The 17098-nt window shown below is 36.7% G+C and overlaps 2 protein-coding genes across 2 annotated transcripts in view; one reads left to right on the top strand and one right to left on the bottom strand.

Annotated features, from left to right (window-relative positions):
- The window catches only part of TMEM196 (transmembrane protein 196), a 105182-nt gene extending 102768 nt beyond the window's left edge, over nucleotides 1–2414 (bottom strand). Inside the window, exon 1 of the mRNA XM_065751805.1 lies at nucleotides 2369–2414. The gene's annotated coding sequence lies outside the window, so the exon portion shown is untranslated. The remainder of the gene's footprint in view (nucleotides 1–2368) is intronic.
- Nucleotides 2415–9688: 7274 nt separating this feature from the next.
- ITGB8 (integrin subunit beta 8) overlaps nucleotides 9689–17098 on the top strand; it is a 134305-nt gene continuing 126895 nt past the window's right edge. The window contains exon 1 of the mRNA XM_065751796.1: nucleotides 9689–9698. The gene's annotated coding sequence lies outside the window, so the exon portion shown is untranslated. The remainder of the gene's footprint in view (nucleotides 9699–17098) is intronic.

The following is a 17098-nucleotide window of genomic DNA, read 5'->3' as shown; positions in this document are numbered from 1 at the left end:
GGCTCATGTTACTTAAAAACCTGATGCTTTATCTGTGTAAATCTGCATTGGAAGGTAATTTTTACAATTCCTGTGGGAGCTGAGAAGCAAATGTGACTAAAATACAAAATGTTCGTAGGGACTGAAAAAGAGAACAGCCTGTGGCAATGCCAAGTTTCCTTTTGTAGCCCAGGAGAGACACTGCCACCAGAGAGATCATTATGCAGGGGCTGATATCCAAAAGCTTTATCTCACTGCATAAAGAAGTAGCAAAAAAGAAGCTACAGCTATAGCTCTAAGACCTCAGCATGGCCTGTATCACCTCAGAAATAGGTAACAATTGCTTTCCCAACCCCCTAAGAGATCAATTATGGAATTATTTTGAGTAATAAAACATAAACGAAATTTCATTGTCAGTTGATACCTTATCTTGCATTTCAAACGTAAGAAAGCCCAGCTTACAGCAGAGTCAGTAGCACAAGACATGTAGAGGAAGTTTATAGTCTATAGTTTATGGTGTTCTGATTTGGTATGGAAGAGGTAGGTTTCTTGCATATAAATGCTTTTAAAGACTTCAGGTTATAGTGACAGTGGTATTATGATATTTTCATCACGTATTTTCAATTTTCCTGTTTTCAGATGACCTACCAATACCAACACAGAAATAATAACCCTGGGAGATGATGGGAAATCCTAGAATAGCAGTAGCTATCTGGATGTCCCACCAAGGCAGAGGCTGGTCCTCCCCAGGGCTCCATTCTTCACAACCTAGGAACACCCATACGATGAGCTCAACCAGCTTTCCCCTCAGAAAGGATTATCTGTAGAGGAATTAATGCTGTAGGACATGTTTTTAATTAGTAGTGTTTCTTCGTTATTGGTGCCATCTGATGCTCTAAAAAAGTCTCCTGCAAAAGCTCTCCTTCAAGTAGAGACAATTGCAAAGTAATGAGAGACAGGTGTCAAGTCCTGTATCCTCTATGTAGGATTTCTGTTAGCTCAGAGTGATGTCAGTAAGTGGTACATTTGCTTATTTTTGACCTCTCATAAATGATACAAGACCTTTTTCTTTCATGCATCTTCTAGGTTTCTTCTGTGGTTAATGACTCTATGATACAGTGAAAGCCAGTAATAAGTGCTACCCCTCAGGAATGTTTCTTGAGCCTAGTACTCTTTAACATCTTTCTCAGTGATGTAGATGATGTAATTGAGTGCACCCTCAGCAAGTTTGCTAATGACACCAAACTAAGCAGTGTTTTTGATAGAGCAGAAGGAAGGAATGTTATCCAGAGAGACCTTGATAAAGTTGAAGGGTGAGCCCTTCTGAACCCAATGAGCTTCAACATAGTGAAAAGTTTTGCACTTGGATCAAGGTAATCCCAGATATTTATACTGTCTGGGAGAAGTGCTCCTTGAGGGTAGCGCTGCTTAAGTGTCATGGTTGATGAAAAACTTAACATGAGCCAGCAACATGCACTTGCAGCCCCAAAGGTATCCTGGGCTGCATCAGAAAAAGGGTGCCCAGAAGGATTAGGGATAAGATTGTCCTTCTCTATTCTGCCCTCACAAGGCCCCAGCTTGAGTACTGTGTCCGAGTCTGGTGCCCCCAACAAAGGAAAGATGTGGAGCTTTTAGAGAGGGTCCAGAGAAGGGCTATGAAGATGATTCAAGCATCTCTCCTATGAAGATAGGTTGAAGGATTGCTCGTTCAGCTTTGTTAAGACAAGACTGCAAGGACACCTCATTGCAGCCTTCCAGTACTTAAAGGGAATCTATAAACAGGGAAGTCAAAATTTTACAAGGACAGACAGTGATAGGACTAGGGGGTGTGCTTTCAAACCAGAGGAAGGGAGATTTAGATTGGATGTCAAGAGGAAGTTTTTTACTGAGAGCGGTGAGATGTTGGAGCAGGTTGCCCAGAGAAACTGTGGAAGCCTTGTCCCTGTAGATGTTTAAGGTCAGGTTAGATGGAGCCCTGGGCAATGTGATCTAGCACTTGATCTAGTGGCTGGCAACCCTGCCTCTGGCAGGGGGTTTGGAACTTTGTGATCCTTAAGGTCCCTTCCAACCCAAGCTGTTCTATGATTCTATGATTATAGGTTTCTTCTTGTACCTCCAAGCTGAACAGTGAGACAGGGCCTGAAGAGTGGGGCAGCAACTTCTGCATCCCATGCTTTGTGGATTTGATTATATTAATTTAGCATACTATATATCTGCTTCTCTTTGAACTTATGTTTGCATAAAATATATGTAGAAATAGCTCTTGTGCAATGAAGTAAGTATGGGACAATAAATTTGCAGTATGAATGCACAGCTTGTCTTCCAGAACAGATATTAAGAAAAGATAATTAATTGTAAAGAGTTCTTTTACACTAATAAAATGACTCACTTCTTCATTTGTAGCAGCATGTCTTTGTGGAATGGCCAGGTTTTCACTTCACTGCTGGAAATAAAAAAGAGCACCAATACATGTCTAGATATGTTTAAAAAAAAATCCTGGGAGGCCCTCAGTAATCCTTTAGAGCAAAGACAAGGGATTGCATTTATTTCCATAACTTTAAAATTCAAAACTGCAGCTACTGAAGTTAACACTATAAATTTCCAAAAGATTAACAGAAATTTTCCAGGTTAAGTACCGACTACATAGAAGTGTTGCTGTAAGAAGCAAAAAATTAATTATTTAAACTGACTTGATTGGCACTGTTTGAAGAGTGAGGTAATTAATAGTAGTCAGCTCATTCTGAATATATAGTTGGTACATGAAAGGTTAATATCAGGTGGTGAGACTGTTTCAGAAACATCTCAGCCAGAACTGACAGTTTTATATCTTCGCAGAAAATATACCTTTATATTGCTTAGCAACACCTCAGAACCTTCATATATCAGTTGGCCCAGCAGGAAGATGTGAACAATATTGTTTTGGCTAAACAAAAATAAAGGCTGTTCCAATAAATTTTGTGACTAAAATCAATGGGACTAGACAAAATCAAGGTGTGCTTAATATTATTGTGGTATTTACTTGTTTTCCTTTGGATCTGTACACTCAGAAACATTATAAGGATTTGAGATTCCTTGTGAAATATATTTCCATGGTTTTGGAGCCAACAAATAAACTCAATAATACAAAAATACGTTACTGATGAATAGCAGTTGAAATACTAAATAAAATTTACTGAAATATGTAAAATTTTATATGCCCCTTTTCTGTCTATTCTGTGGGAAACAGTGCTATATGTTGTTCAAATCCCAGTGAGGTATATGTTGGTCAACTTTGCTCATCGAAATTATGTAATTGAACACATCTTTCAAACTTCTCACTTACCAAATCATTTTTCTGGAGGTAACCGAGGATTATGAGGGAGCTATGCAAATTCCAACCAACAGATATCAAGTTCAACAGAGTGCAAGGCACTTTCTTTTGCATTACAAATAGAATCTCATAAACACCTCTATCCAAAAGAAATATGTGCCTTTAACAACTTTGAGGCAAAACTCATACTAACATTTGTATGTAGCACTTTTCGTTTCAGAATAGCACAAAGGACTTTGATTCATGGAACTATTTTTATACCAAGACAAATCATTATGATTTGGGTTGCTTGCTTGCAAAATAGAGCTGTTGTTCTTCTCAAGTGCCTTGTAATTTGTGGTCACTGTGGTCCTACTGGGAGACCCTCCATCAAGCAGGCTATATCAGTTGTATTTTGCAAATAGTGAAATTGTGATACTCATTTAAATGGACAACTCTCGGAATACAAAGCAAGAAATACAACATGGACTGTATCCATGGGGATTGTGGCTGGTTTTAATCAGTACTAAAATGATCCATTTAAGTCTTTAGGATAATAAATTCTTTCTCTTAAGTGCAATATAGCTGTACACGAATTTAAATTTCTGAAAGAGCTCTCAGAATGTTTGTTAGATTTTGAGTCATGTCCTGGATATTGTCAGAAATACTCCATCCAGTTAAAGGATGTCTTTTGCTGTAGAACTAAGTAGATGAAAGGAATGTTCATACAGGGTCATGTACAATCTTGTTATATATCTGGTTTATCATCATTCCTGAAGAGTGAGACTTTTTCATCTTTGCTGAAAAGGTCAAGGAAGCAAAACGAGGAAATAAAATTGCATTTCTTCACCCTGCACTCACACCAACTTGAGAGCAGTCTGCTGTTTTTTTATTGAGGCAATATATATTTCTGCACACTCTGTCATAAGAACTTGTTAGGTTTTTGTTTTTTTTTTATCTAAGTGGTAGAAATAATTAGTATCTGTTCTCTCATATTACTACAATTTCTTTAAAGATGATTATATGCTGTTGTTCAAGCTAAAGTGTCACATCATTCATTTTTAAGAGATTCCCCACATATTCACTGATATTGGGATGCCTAAGAAATCTGAATTTGTGTTTCAGAATATAGGTGTTCAAATTTTGCTTAGCTGGCTCCGCACTGATTTTAACCACAGAGTGACCTAATATTATGGGTTCCTTTTTTTAACATTTGATTGTAGGTGGAAAAGGGGTCATGACTTTCTTTGCATCAGCTTTGCTTTTTCATTCTCTAATAACTAGTAAGCCATGAAAATTTCAGATAAGCTGCATTGCTGTGATTTCTAAGGCAAAATGTTGTCTTCAAAGCACTCAGCTTATTTCTGAGCATGTGATCCAACACAGCAACATGACTTCAAGTCACTGAAGTCTGTACTCGTTATTGGGATTCTTAGTAACCAAAACACATGCTAAAAACATGAAGGCTTTCATTTCAGCACAGCTGAAATCATACACCGTAAGCAATTTACTCCAGGGGACAGAGTAAATAGTACCTCTGAACCTGAAAGGAAGAAAATAATTCTAAGTATTCTTTCATGTTTTATTGTGCTTATAAAATGAAAAATACAACTAAGAAGAACATGTACAGAGAATAACCTCTTTATATTACTGATGTAGACATTAACACTCTGCAGAATCCATTAATAACTCACAACAATAATTCATTTCTTTGGAAATTTGTCTGGTAACAGCAACAACAACAAAAACAAACTAACATTAGACAGCAAATCTGAAGGACATGGATGAATTAGGCATTCCACACCAAAAATATAACAAAAGCTATATATAACAAAGAAGGAGAATTGTATCCAAAATTCAAGACAAATAGTATATGTCTGTTGTAGCTCAATTGTTTTGACCAGAACTATTTTTTGTAAGTTGATAAACCTTTCCTAAGTAAAGGTGTACTGACATTGGTATATGAAGTCCTTAATATTAAGTAGCATAACAATTATAGCTTCTTCTGTTTCACTGTCTCTGCTTAGGAAGAGCTGAGTGCCATTGAGCTGCATTTTTACAGATTTTTCCGTATATATCTTCAGTGGGGATGCAGAGTAGGATGGATGTTTATTAAGTTCTGGTTTTCTTTTCTTCTTTCCCCTCCCCTCACCTCCCCTCCCTTCCCCTCCCCTCCTCTTCTTTTCTTTTTGTTTTTACTATGCACATACTCTCTTGAAATGCTAGAACTACCATAAATCAGCCTCTTGTTTAGATGGTTGCTTCTGTTCTTTTACAGATTTACATCACATTGGAGAAATAAGATGTTTGCTCTAGTTTTGAGGCCTCATCTTGTCTTCCAGAGCTCACTGATGGTCTTTTAAGACCAGTATGGAGACAGGACAAAATATATCTGAAGACCATTGTGTTCATACGGAATGCATTGCAACTTCCAATATTTGTTTCATATCCACGTGAGATTGCTAAGAACCAACATACAGGCTCACCAACTTCCAGTGGTAAGAAATCATCAGAAAAGTTAGGAAACTACATATATAAGAAATGTTATGTGGGAACAGAATGTCAGAAAAGAATGCAAAAGGGTTCTTTGTGCTTGTCTGCACATGACAATTCTACTCACAACCCAGCCCCTTAATTGTAGAATGATGTGGATGCACTGTTAAAAGAGCAAAAAAAACCAACACCTGATTTATAAAAAGGTAGGGAAGGATGATTAATTAAAAGCTAAAAGATAAAAATCAGGCAGAGATTAGGAAACTTGCTTAAAATGTGTAAACTGTACTTAATAATCATCTTCATTATTGAGGAGCTTGTCTGCCTTACATCTTCTAGTTACTGCTCATTGTGTTAGCATAGCACTTAGGAAATTCAGTTGTGAATTCCTCAGGGAAATCAAATACTGTAGTAGATATTTTGTGTTTATAACAGAAAGATACTGCTGTTCCAGAAGAGATGGAAATATAAGAGTTAGAAGGCAGCATATTTATGGGTACAGAGAGAGTAGTACAGGCAGTTAAACACAACCTCCCACTCTTCAAAAATATCAGCCTATGTAATGGCAAAAAAGAGCATATTATGACATGTTTGCTTTTTCCTACTGTAAGATTTGGAAAATCAGAAGAACAAGCCCCTATAAAGTTCTTTTGATATGATTCTATGAAACAATCTTTTCCTTTCCCTGTTTGAACCACTGTTTCCACTTTTGAATAAGTTGGGAAAGCGTTTTGCATTCTATTCTCATTCTAATAATGTGTGCCTGTAATGAATTCAGATGAGTTTTTGAAAACAAAAGTTTTGTTCTGGGCTACTGCATGATCGCTCTAGTTTGTCTCTGCTGATCTTAAAGTCCAAAAGCTAAAAAACAAGGTTGGAATGGACATGAAAAAGTTATCTACACCATTCATTTGCTCCAGCACAGTACCAGGAAGGTCTGTGGCTATTATGGAGAAAAAGGGGGTGAAACTGGGGCAGTGTGTTCATGCTGGAATGCACTTGCTGTTAGGTTGTTCCTGATAGTAAACTCACATATTTTCTCTCTCAAATCAAGCTCACCCAGGTGTTCTGACTATTCCAATGCAATATATTATAGTAATGCTGAGCTATTATCAGTAGAAGATGCAATAATTTTTAATTATGTTTTCTATTAAAGCAGTTATTATTTTGGTGGTAGGAACCAAATTTGTGAAAGTAGAAAGTAGGAAGACTGACAGAATTCTTTAAATTAATACTTTTTTTTTAATTGAGATGCAACTGAAAAGAATATCAGGCAAAAAGAATATGAAGTACTTAATGGTTTCTGCTGCTACTGTTAGAATAATTGCAGTACTCTAATTGCATTCTTATTAAGTAATCAAGCAGAAGTAGAGATTTCCAAAATAACTGCTATTGGATATAGTCATCTCTCCCCTATAAAGTATAGCTGCAATGTCTACTTAGCTGATTAGAATAGCATCAGGTATTTTTTTACAGTTTTTGATAACTTCTTTAGAAAATTTTAAGGCTGAAATCTTAGTGGAACATACTAGTTTGAAAACTAGTGATTTTTATGTGGTAAAATGTTTTTTATGTAATGCCCAAATATCTTGTGTGTGATCATTTCTTAACTCAATATAAAGGTTTTCTGTATGAATTTATAACTTACCTGTTCATTTTGTTGTTAGAAATTAAATTAATAGTAAATAAAATATTTAGAAATATGCAATGTAAGGTTGATATTATACATAAAACTGCACCATCACAGTGAATACTACTGATGTGTCAGTTTAGCAGGGCATTTTAAGGATGTGCATAAAATCTTTGACTTCAGTGGAATTTAAACACTTAAGATATCTGGTGGATTGCACTCTAAATCTTCTTAGTACTCTTATAATTTGGTTAATAGCCATTTTTCAGTAAGGGAAATAAAAACTGTCATTTAACCTAGATCACAACATTTTGCAAGTTCAAAGGTAAATTGTTTATCTCCATCTATCTGTCTGCATCTGTGCTACCTCTTCAGATTAAAATAAAAGAAAAATCCACAGAACAGCAGAAGGGTAAAAAACAATGTATCTTAACTGTCAGACTCTAAGTATTCATTCTGTATGCCTGGTAGTAAATAATGAAACAGGTGACGCTGTTTTCTTTCCAGTATTTCAACAGCAGAACAGGGAAATGAATGATATCTCAGGCTTTAGGCTGAATGATATCTCAGGCTTTAGGCTGCCAATGGGTGAGCCAACTTCAGTGTGCTACTCTGCTTCATGATTCCCATTTGACCTCAGGGAAATCAATTTTTCAGACATAAAACATCTCCAGATGTTTATCATCCTCATCTCCAGAGGCTATAATCAGTGACCAGATCAAGCTTTCTAGCAGAATAAAGATTGCAGTTGTCCACCTTTAAAAGGCCGTTGTCAGAAAAATGATCCTCTAAAATTCACTCCAATTAGTGATTCAAAAGCAGTTAGTTGAAGGTATTAGTCCATCTTGAAGATATTCATCTTCCTTTTAGAACAGATCACTGTATTCAGACGAATCTGTTGAATTCCAAGGGCTCTTACAAGATCTCCTTCAGAAGTGTGGGACATGACAGCTAATGTAAGCAATTTCTATGGCATAAGTCATGAGGATAGGTTTCAGCTTAGACACAAATTCTGATACTGTTAAAGATCTGAAAAATGAGCATAGAAGAGAAGAGCTGGCTCAGTGTTAACCTTCTACAAGACAATCAATACCGTAATACAGACCCTCTCGCTGAGACAGCATCACAACTCCTGATTGCACCTACTTTCTGAATGCTGCAATGCACTGCAAATGCACCTTTTACTATTTGAAGAAAGAAAAAGGAATTAAAAAGTTCCTTTTAAAAGGAATTAAAAAGAAATGAGGTGGAATGGTTACATCATGGCTGTTTTTTGTTCTTTTTTTTTAAAGAAAATATGTATAAGGAAATGTATGGTTCATCTTAAAGCCGTGTCTAAGTCTGTTCAGTTTAAAATACGTGTGTGTTCTCTGTCCAGTCTTTAGCATTACAATCTCCCTTACATCACTCTTAAACAAAATAATCACTGTCAAAACTGATTCCATGATTGGTAATCTTGCTGAGCAGCTCAAAGTCTGAATGTACTGCTGGGCTGATTAGGATTCTGGAATGGTCATGTTTCTCATCTGCAAAGGTTGGCTCACTGGAAGGAGACTGAAGAGGACAAAGGATGTTAAAAAAATAAAGCTTTTATTTTGTCATATGCGCCTATTGTGTAATATTTCATTGCATTTCATGAAAATATAGAAATATACTCCATGGTACTATGGCATGGCAACATGAAAACTATGACAAGATGATCCATGATAATTTTGTAGATTTGAAATTAAACTCAGCACTATGAAATTCAATTTCCAATAAAATTGCAGTGTTTTGGTGGGATTTTTTCAGAATTATTTTTGTAATGTTAAATAAAAGCTTAAAATAATGTAATTTTAAATCCATTTTAAAATATTAAGGAAATAGTGCTTATCTAATAAAGCAGTATTGATAAGAAGCCATATTTTAAACCACTGTACCCATTAAGGAAAATACAAATAATTAAGTCTAGTAGGCCATGTTTGTTTCTTTGTAATTTTACTCTCACATTTCATATTTTCACCTATAGACACTTAAAATACAGATTTTTGATTCTCAAATGAATCTACTAATTTTGCTCACATACGTCATACACTTTCTGTCTTTAATCTTATAAAAGAAAATGTGCTATATATGTGTTATAGGTTCATTAAAACACTTTGTTTCTCCTTGCACCTCTTCTGCTGCTTAAACTGATGAACTTCAGTTTCATGCTGAGAAATCCACATTCCACTTGGGGAGTTGACCATACAGGAAGAAGCTAGACTTTCCTTTTAGATGCAGTAAAATGTCATGGCTATTATAAAGTGTGCATTATTATTTAACATAGTAATACTGGCTGTAAAGTGTGTCTGACAAAGTGCCACAACTACAAACCATGTGCAGCTTGTAATCTGTGCTTACAGCTCAGCAGACAGATAAAAATGCCACAACAATCCAGTGCAAAAATCCTAAAAAACCGTAAGAAATTTACTGATTGAACTGTCATCTAATAATGGGACATTTGAGTCCCTCTGTTCTGAAATGTATTTGTTACCCCTGCTGTTCTCATTTCAGCTCTCCAGAGATATCATACGTATTATAAATTCATTGCATACATTTTCAGGCGCTTTAGTTATTCAGCTACAACAGAGTTTGGTTTGTATTTTATGATTTTCTCACCTTTGGATACAGCATTTTTCAAATGAGAGTGCAGAAAGAGATGTCAATTTCTTCCTAAATTTAATAACTAATGGGTCGGTGCAAAAGCTATCTGACTGAAATAAAGGGAACACTTTAGTTTAGATTTACACTATATCTGCAACATTACCTAGTTAATATTACAGAATTGACAGCTTTCACACTATTTCCTTTTATATGACATTTCATTCACTGGAGCCATGGAAAAGGATACTTGTGTTCATGTGATTAAACTGAGCAAACAGGAAATTTTTCCATCATAATTCCTTCTTTCCTTAATTACCTTGAACTTCAGTTTCTTTGCTTCTTCTCTTTGAGTAATACATAAAAGTTAATCTTAAAGAGTGCAGAATAAGAATAAAAAAAGACTTGTATAAAAAGTAGGGAGTAAATAGTTCCTACGGTCTATAATAAAAAACTTATGGTGGTTAGCAACAGTATTCTGAAGACCTGTGGCTATTCTGAGTAGTTTACTTTCACCCTTGTAAACAAGTTAGTGATAGTTTTAGATGAGAAGATCTTTTAGTTTGCCTAAAAGAAAGAAGAATAAACTTGCACCTAAGAAAACATACAGCCCACACTTCTTTTTGAAAAATTTAACATTATCCTAAACTGAGTAATTATTACTGGAAAGCTGAATTGTTTTAATGGAAGCTGTATGTCTTGCCATGATTCTGTTTTCTTACTACAGAAGTCTGTGGTATTCATCTTTTTATCATAGAATCATAGAATGGTCTGGGTTGAAAAGGACCTCAAAGATCATCTATTTTCGATTCCCCTGCTGTGGGCAGGGTCACCAACCACTACACCAGGCTGCCCAGAGACACATTTTGCCTTGCCTTGAATGCCTCCAGGGATGAGGCATCCACAACCTCTCTGGGCAGCCTGTTCCAGTGCATCACCACCCTCTGGTAGTAGTTTTAACTATGTACTCTGATATTTTTTAAGTGATGTTTCAGCAAACTGTCTTTTAATTATTTTTTTAATTCATATTTTAGACAAAGAATAAAAATCTATCAAAGATCTGGACTCAGTTCCTGTTTTTATCAAAGTTCTCTGATACTAATCATTTCCAAAAAACTTGCCACTTCAGAGCTGTGGGATTCTACTGCTTTCCCTGGCAGGCTCTGAAAGGCAGTTTCTCATCACATGTTTTGAAAGTGGATGTGAGGATCTTCATACCTCAGGGGAGATTTCCTGCCTGCTTTGCTCACAGGACAAAGCATAAATCCTGTGAGACATGAAGTAGTGACGGATACACATTTAACAAAGCTAACACAAAGGGTTAAGGTTGGGTTGAGCTGCCACTTAGAACTTTATAGGAGGTTGTGGGAAGGTTTAGAACCAGAGACAGTTGAGGTTCAGGCATGGCTTTAAGTATCTCAAAATTTTTACAGCAGTCTCTGAGCACAAAATTCTAGTATGCACTTGTAGGATTTTTTATTTGTCTTGCTCAGCTAAAACTACTAGTAAATGGTAAGTCAGCAAACTAAGAGATGGAATCAGGCTCAGTCATTTAACTTAGGTTACTTGCAGTTTTTATTAAATAAGGAAAAAGATACTTCTCCAATTGAGTCAAATTCTTTGCTGTCATAAACAGTGAAAACTCTAGAGAGGTCATCTGGCTTATTGACAATATAAGATAACATATCCCCTAGTGCTTAGAAAATTTCTGATCTCCGCCTAAGAAAGTTTACATCCCTACTTAAAGAGTACACAAATAATGTGTTCTCTTGCATTCTTGCATTAATTAGGCTGGAATATCTTCCCAGTGGTCATACATCTGTGTGTACAGCCAGGCATCCTTCATTGGAGAATGAAAAACTGTTTCTGTTATGTTATGGTTTGTCACGGCATAAAACTAAACTATAATTTAAAGTCCATGAAGAGGTAGATGATATCCCTTCCTAAACCGGAGTGTTAAAATTATGCCAAACTGAACATTTTGAAAATTGTTCTGTATTTCTCAAGCCATTTCTCTCCACTGAGCCAACTGTTTGAAGAGAAAGAGAAGTAATTCTTCCTTTCATTCAGTGCTTTGCAAATTTCATTTCAAAGGGAAAATTAAACATCTAAAAATAGTGAGCTTCTGAGGTACAAAGCAGCTGTGCACAGGAGGCTAAGCCCGAGGCCCAGGTGTTAAGAGTGCAACAAGTGGTGCCAATACTTCCTGCTCACGCTCTGCACCATTTTACCCTTCATGAAAATGATATGCCTCAGACATTTGAGTAAAAATAGCATTTTTCATCACCATTTTAAGCATATTTTCAGCTACATCTATAATACAAATTAGGAGAATTGAAAATGATTCCAGTGCTTTTAGCTTGTGATCAGCAAATATTTTGGAAAGAAAAGAACTCATGACAAAAAAAAAAAATAAGAGTATTACTGAAAAATAATTATTGTGCTTTGCTGTCAGGTGCATTGCTTTTAAATCCTGTCCAGTTCATTCTGCTCTTGGCATTCTGCTGCTTACATCAAATGGACATTTTACAGTTAGTTACCTAGACTGTCACAGATGTATGACCCAGAAGAGGCTAGCCAACTTAGCAAAACCAACAAACCATTTATAATGTGCCTCAAATACCTGCTGGATTTTGTAGTAAAAGTCCAACAGCAATCCCTACAGTTACAGGGAGCTGCAGAGTATGTTTCTGGCTTGGACAGTAAGAAGGGTGGCTCATTCTTCATAAGCACTGTTGTAAAATCAAAGCACACTTGCAACAGTGTTTTAAATATGATTGTGATAGTGTGCTTTTTGGTTTGTTTACTTGTTTTAATTTGTATTATCTGTATGTATTTATGACCATTATAAAAATGTTGGACCAAATCCCCTGTTAGCATATGTTGAAATCAGTGGAGCATTTGACCTATGATTTCAAGCCATATGAGTCTGATAAACAAAGTTTATATGTTTTGTAGGCAGGAAGTTTAAGCGTAAAATTTTGAAGATAGCTTCTATTACAGAATGAATCAACCACAGCCTTATGGTGCTGTGCTAGTAAGGTTATGGCTCCTGCCTCAACCTTGTTCACTGAGGGTGTTTTGTGCTCTACAGTGTTGAGATGCTCATGCTGTGCTACTTCTCCCTCTTTGTCTGGGCAGCAGCTGCTTCAAGCCCTGCAGCAGTGGCAGGGTGCTCAGCTGTAGGCAGCCAAGGCAAGGTTTTTCAATACAGTGCCTACAGTTACATGCCATGTAACAATGTATTGTGCTACTCTGAATTTTTTTTATCACCCAGCCCATTATCTTTTTTTCTTTGTACCCTGTAGTCAGTCAGTTCTACTCACTGTATCAGCAGGAAACTAATTTAGGTAAATGTGTGTTTGGTTCTCTTTCAGGTCAGAGAATTTCAGCTACCACAACTGTCAGAAAAAAAAAAGTATCATTTTGGAAAAGGTGATAATTATGAAAGCACATCAACATGTAGCAAGACAATGGGATGCATGTTTGGAAAGCAGATTTGCTCCAGAAGTACCTCACAGCACATAGTGAAGTAGAAAGTGTTTTCATTTGTTCCCGATATTTTATACTGACAGTTATGTGAGCTCTGAGAAGTGAGTAATGGAAGGAAACTGAGAATACTCTAAACAAGGTGGTTTGGTCATTTTGGACCCTCAGATTAGGAGAAGATTGGCCATTTAAGCAGCACAGAAGGAGTTGTGGTAAGCCATACAAGCATTGACTATAGCAATGACTGGGGCTAGACCATATGAGTTTCTGTTCCTTACTGATCACCTTGACTTGTCCTGTGCAGTGGATCATGATTATTCACATGTGTACAATCCTTGTCTGAGGAGAACTAGATTCATGGCACTCAAACTGCTGTTGCAGAATCACATGGCTAATGGTGTTAAAATAACAGCCATGTTCAGAGAGACTATAACACTCATAAATTAGTGGATAGCTGTGACATCCCTGTACAGACTAGAAGTATCTCTGTGCTCTTTACAGCTGAATTCTGCAGTTGCTTCAAGGATTTCTTGACAACTGCTTTTTTGCTTTCACATTATGCAGTGCCTAGTGTATCAGAGAATGGATGCTGCATCTTTCTGATCAGTTGCACAGTAATAAAGGAGAGAGCGGAGGGGAGCAAAGCTATAGAAAGGAATTCATATTTCTTCATCAGCGCATGGAAACTGTGAAGCATCCTCCACTAAATGAAATACAGGAGAAAAAAATAACTCCAGAATGATTAAATGTCGCCCTGTTTCTAATTAGTCTGTCATTTGAGACAATGGCTGATATTACAGTTTATTTCCATTTCAGTCAAGTTGTTTTGCAAAATTCTGTTTGGCCATAACTAATAACATTACACAGGAACTCTATAACCCCAGAATTTATTTCTCTACTTGTTACTCTTAACTTTGTTGGCTTCCTCTAAGCATCTGTGTAAGCACTTTTGGGCTCACTGTCATCTCAGTCATATGCTGCCAGTATTTCAACAAGAAGCTCCCACATAAAATGTTCCTGTGTACTGTGCACCGATTCCTAGGTCCCTCTAATTCACAGAAAAGGATGGAAAAGTGGAAGAAAAGAAGAAAATTGGAATGTTATGTTCCTTTTCGGAAACAGAGTAATAAATGATGTTTAGTGGTATGGGCCATTTACTACAGGGAAATAGTGTGCCTTTTGGGGGGCATAAGGGTATTTCATTAGCACTTGCAAGAATATACTCTTTAAAGTGTAACTCAATGAGTAAAACTAGCAGCATAAAGGTGAATTTGTATACACAACTGAGATATTTTAATAGGTCCGGTGAAAACTATTATTACTGCACATAATGAAGGGCCAGACTATCCTTAGTTTGTACACATTTGTTATTGATTCCCTATTGCCTTAATCAGAAAAATAGAGGGCTAGTAGTAGTATTCAAACTTAATGGGTATCTGCAGAGACACAAATAATTGGAGTTGAGAGAATATATATATATATATATATATATATATATATATATATATATATATGCAAAGCCAATACTCCATTTGAAGGCTTGTAGTTTCAAGATTTTTTCCTTAGATTAACTAGCCTGGGATGCTATTCACCTACAGCAAAAGAACCATTCTACTAGAGACAGCTTATCTGAAAATCATAGGTAAAAGAAAGCTGTCTGTATTGGGAGTGATCCAATTATATAGTAAAGTATGAAATAATATTTCAATTAATAAGATGTGGTCCAAATTCTTGCTACTGCCCTTTCTAGACATGCATCTAACATTACCTAGGAAAGAATCTTGGATTATTTAACTGACTTTTTTTTTTTTTTCAAGAAAAATTTGCTGACTGGGTGCTATAGTCTCAGGTCTTACTTACAGTTGGGCATGATGCAGACACAGAGGTACTCTTTATCAGTGCCTTTGCTGCCAAAGATATTTCCCAGCTTTTATTTTTATTGGCCATATGTACATTTCCAAGGCTGAAATAGAAGAATTATAGCAGTTAGAATTTCTGCAAAAACATCCTGTCTATGAGGTCCACTGGTAAGTGAATGAAAACATCTCTTACACAGTCATACCTTATCACGTTTTATGGTCTGTATTTGCAATGTAGGCTAGTTCCTCTGCTCCAATGGTCCATCGTGTGCCTTCATGTAATGTGAAGGTGTCTCCAACACCTAACAGGACCACCCAAAATTCAAATCCTATGTATGAAAGCATTGTCCAAACACTTCTTGAACTCTTGCAGCTTGGTCCTCTGAGAAGCCTTTTCCATGCCCACCACCCTCTGGTTAAGAACCTTTTCCTAATACCCAACATGAACCTTATTAACCATATTTCTTAACTAGCACACTAATTAACAATAAGCCAGATAACTATGAAGGCAGCAATGCTCAATGAATGAGGCTTGCACTGGAGTTTGGAAAGGGTATATCCTATAAGTGAACTCCAAAAACAGTTTTTCTACTCTCCCTTTGCTTTTTGTGCTTTTTCTTCACTTTCTGTTATCCAAAATCATTGTACAACAAGTCTTCAATGCTTCACTGTCAAGCAAGCCATTGATATAATACTAACAGACAAAAATAGCAATCATCCAAGTAATAATCTCTCTTTTTTTTACCCTTCTCTCCTTTTTTACCTTTCTCTCCTCTCCAGACATACTAGAGTAGACACAAACTACAAGAAAAGGGCTTGAAATGTGTTAATTGGATGTTAATATCTTCTGGTGGTTTTAATTACAGAATTTTCCTTGTCTTGTATTTTGTCATATTTTCTTTCTCTGGTGAAAGAATGTGACATGAATTCCAGTAGGAGTGCAATAGTCCCCATAAATTTAATCAACATCATTCTTAGAATCCAGCACACTGAGTTTCTGTGCCAGCAGTGCTTACCTTTATGCAACTAAATCTCCAAAGTATAATTATACTTATGTCTTTCAAAAGGACAAAAGCCACATGAGGTTAAAGGCACTGTTAAAAACAGGAGACTGGCCTTAACTACTGTGAAGCTGCTAAATTTCATAGTTTAATTCATTAAAAATGTAGCAGGAAAGCAAGAACCTATGAGAATGTGTATTTTCTTCAGGGTAAAAAATTCTTTCTCATCTTTGGCTTGTCTATAGAGATAGGACTATCACATTTCTGTGTTTTCTTTTGATTTTTACCTGGGTATGTTCTTCTTTCCAGCTCTCAAAGATATACATGGGCAGATGTTTTTTGGCTAGTGTAGCCTGTGCCCAGGTTGTCTTCAGTATCATCAAGAGCTGGATCCTGGCCTCTGTTCCTGGTCAGAGGCAAACATAGGGCTGGGCTCAGCCACTGTGGTGCTCACAGGAGAACATCACACACAGCTGACCAGAGTAGGAAGGGGTGATGATATTTGTTAAAATGCTCCAGGGCTGTGAAGTCATGGGTATGGGGCAGATGAGCTGGAAAGAAGTTCACAAAGCTGCTTTGCAGATGATAGAAACCCTGGGAAGCAGGAACCATTGGAGGTGGGGCCAGATTAGAAGGAGCTTTGGGAGATGGAGGTGCAGAGGGCTGGGGTCAGAGTGAATAGGAGGATTAAGGAGAGCCAGAACCCAGTGTGGTGGGGGAGGGAGTGCATGCTGAA

Source organism: Cyrtonyx montezumae, unplaced genomic scaffold (genome assembly GCF_038088225.1).
Source record: "Cyrtonyx montezumae isolate F1298 unplaced genomic scaffold, pur_monq_1.0 scaffold_8, whole genome shotgun sequence".
NCBI lineage: Eukaryota > Metazoa > Chordata > Aves > Galliformes > Odontophoridae > Cyrtonyx > Cyrtonyx montezumae.
This window is presented reverse-complemented; position numbering and strand designations above follow the sequence as displayed.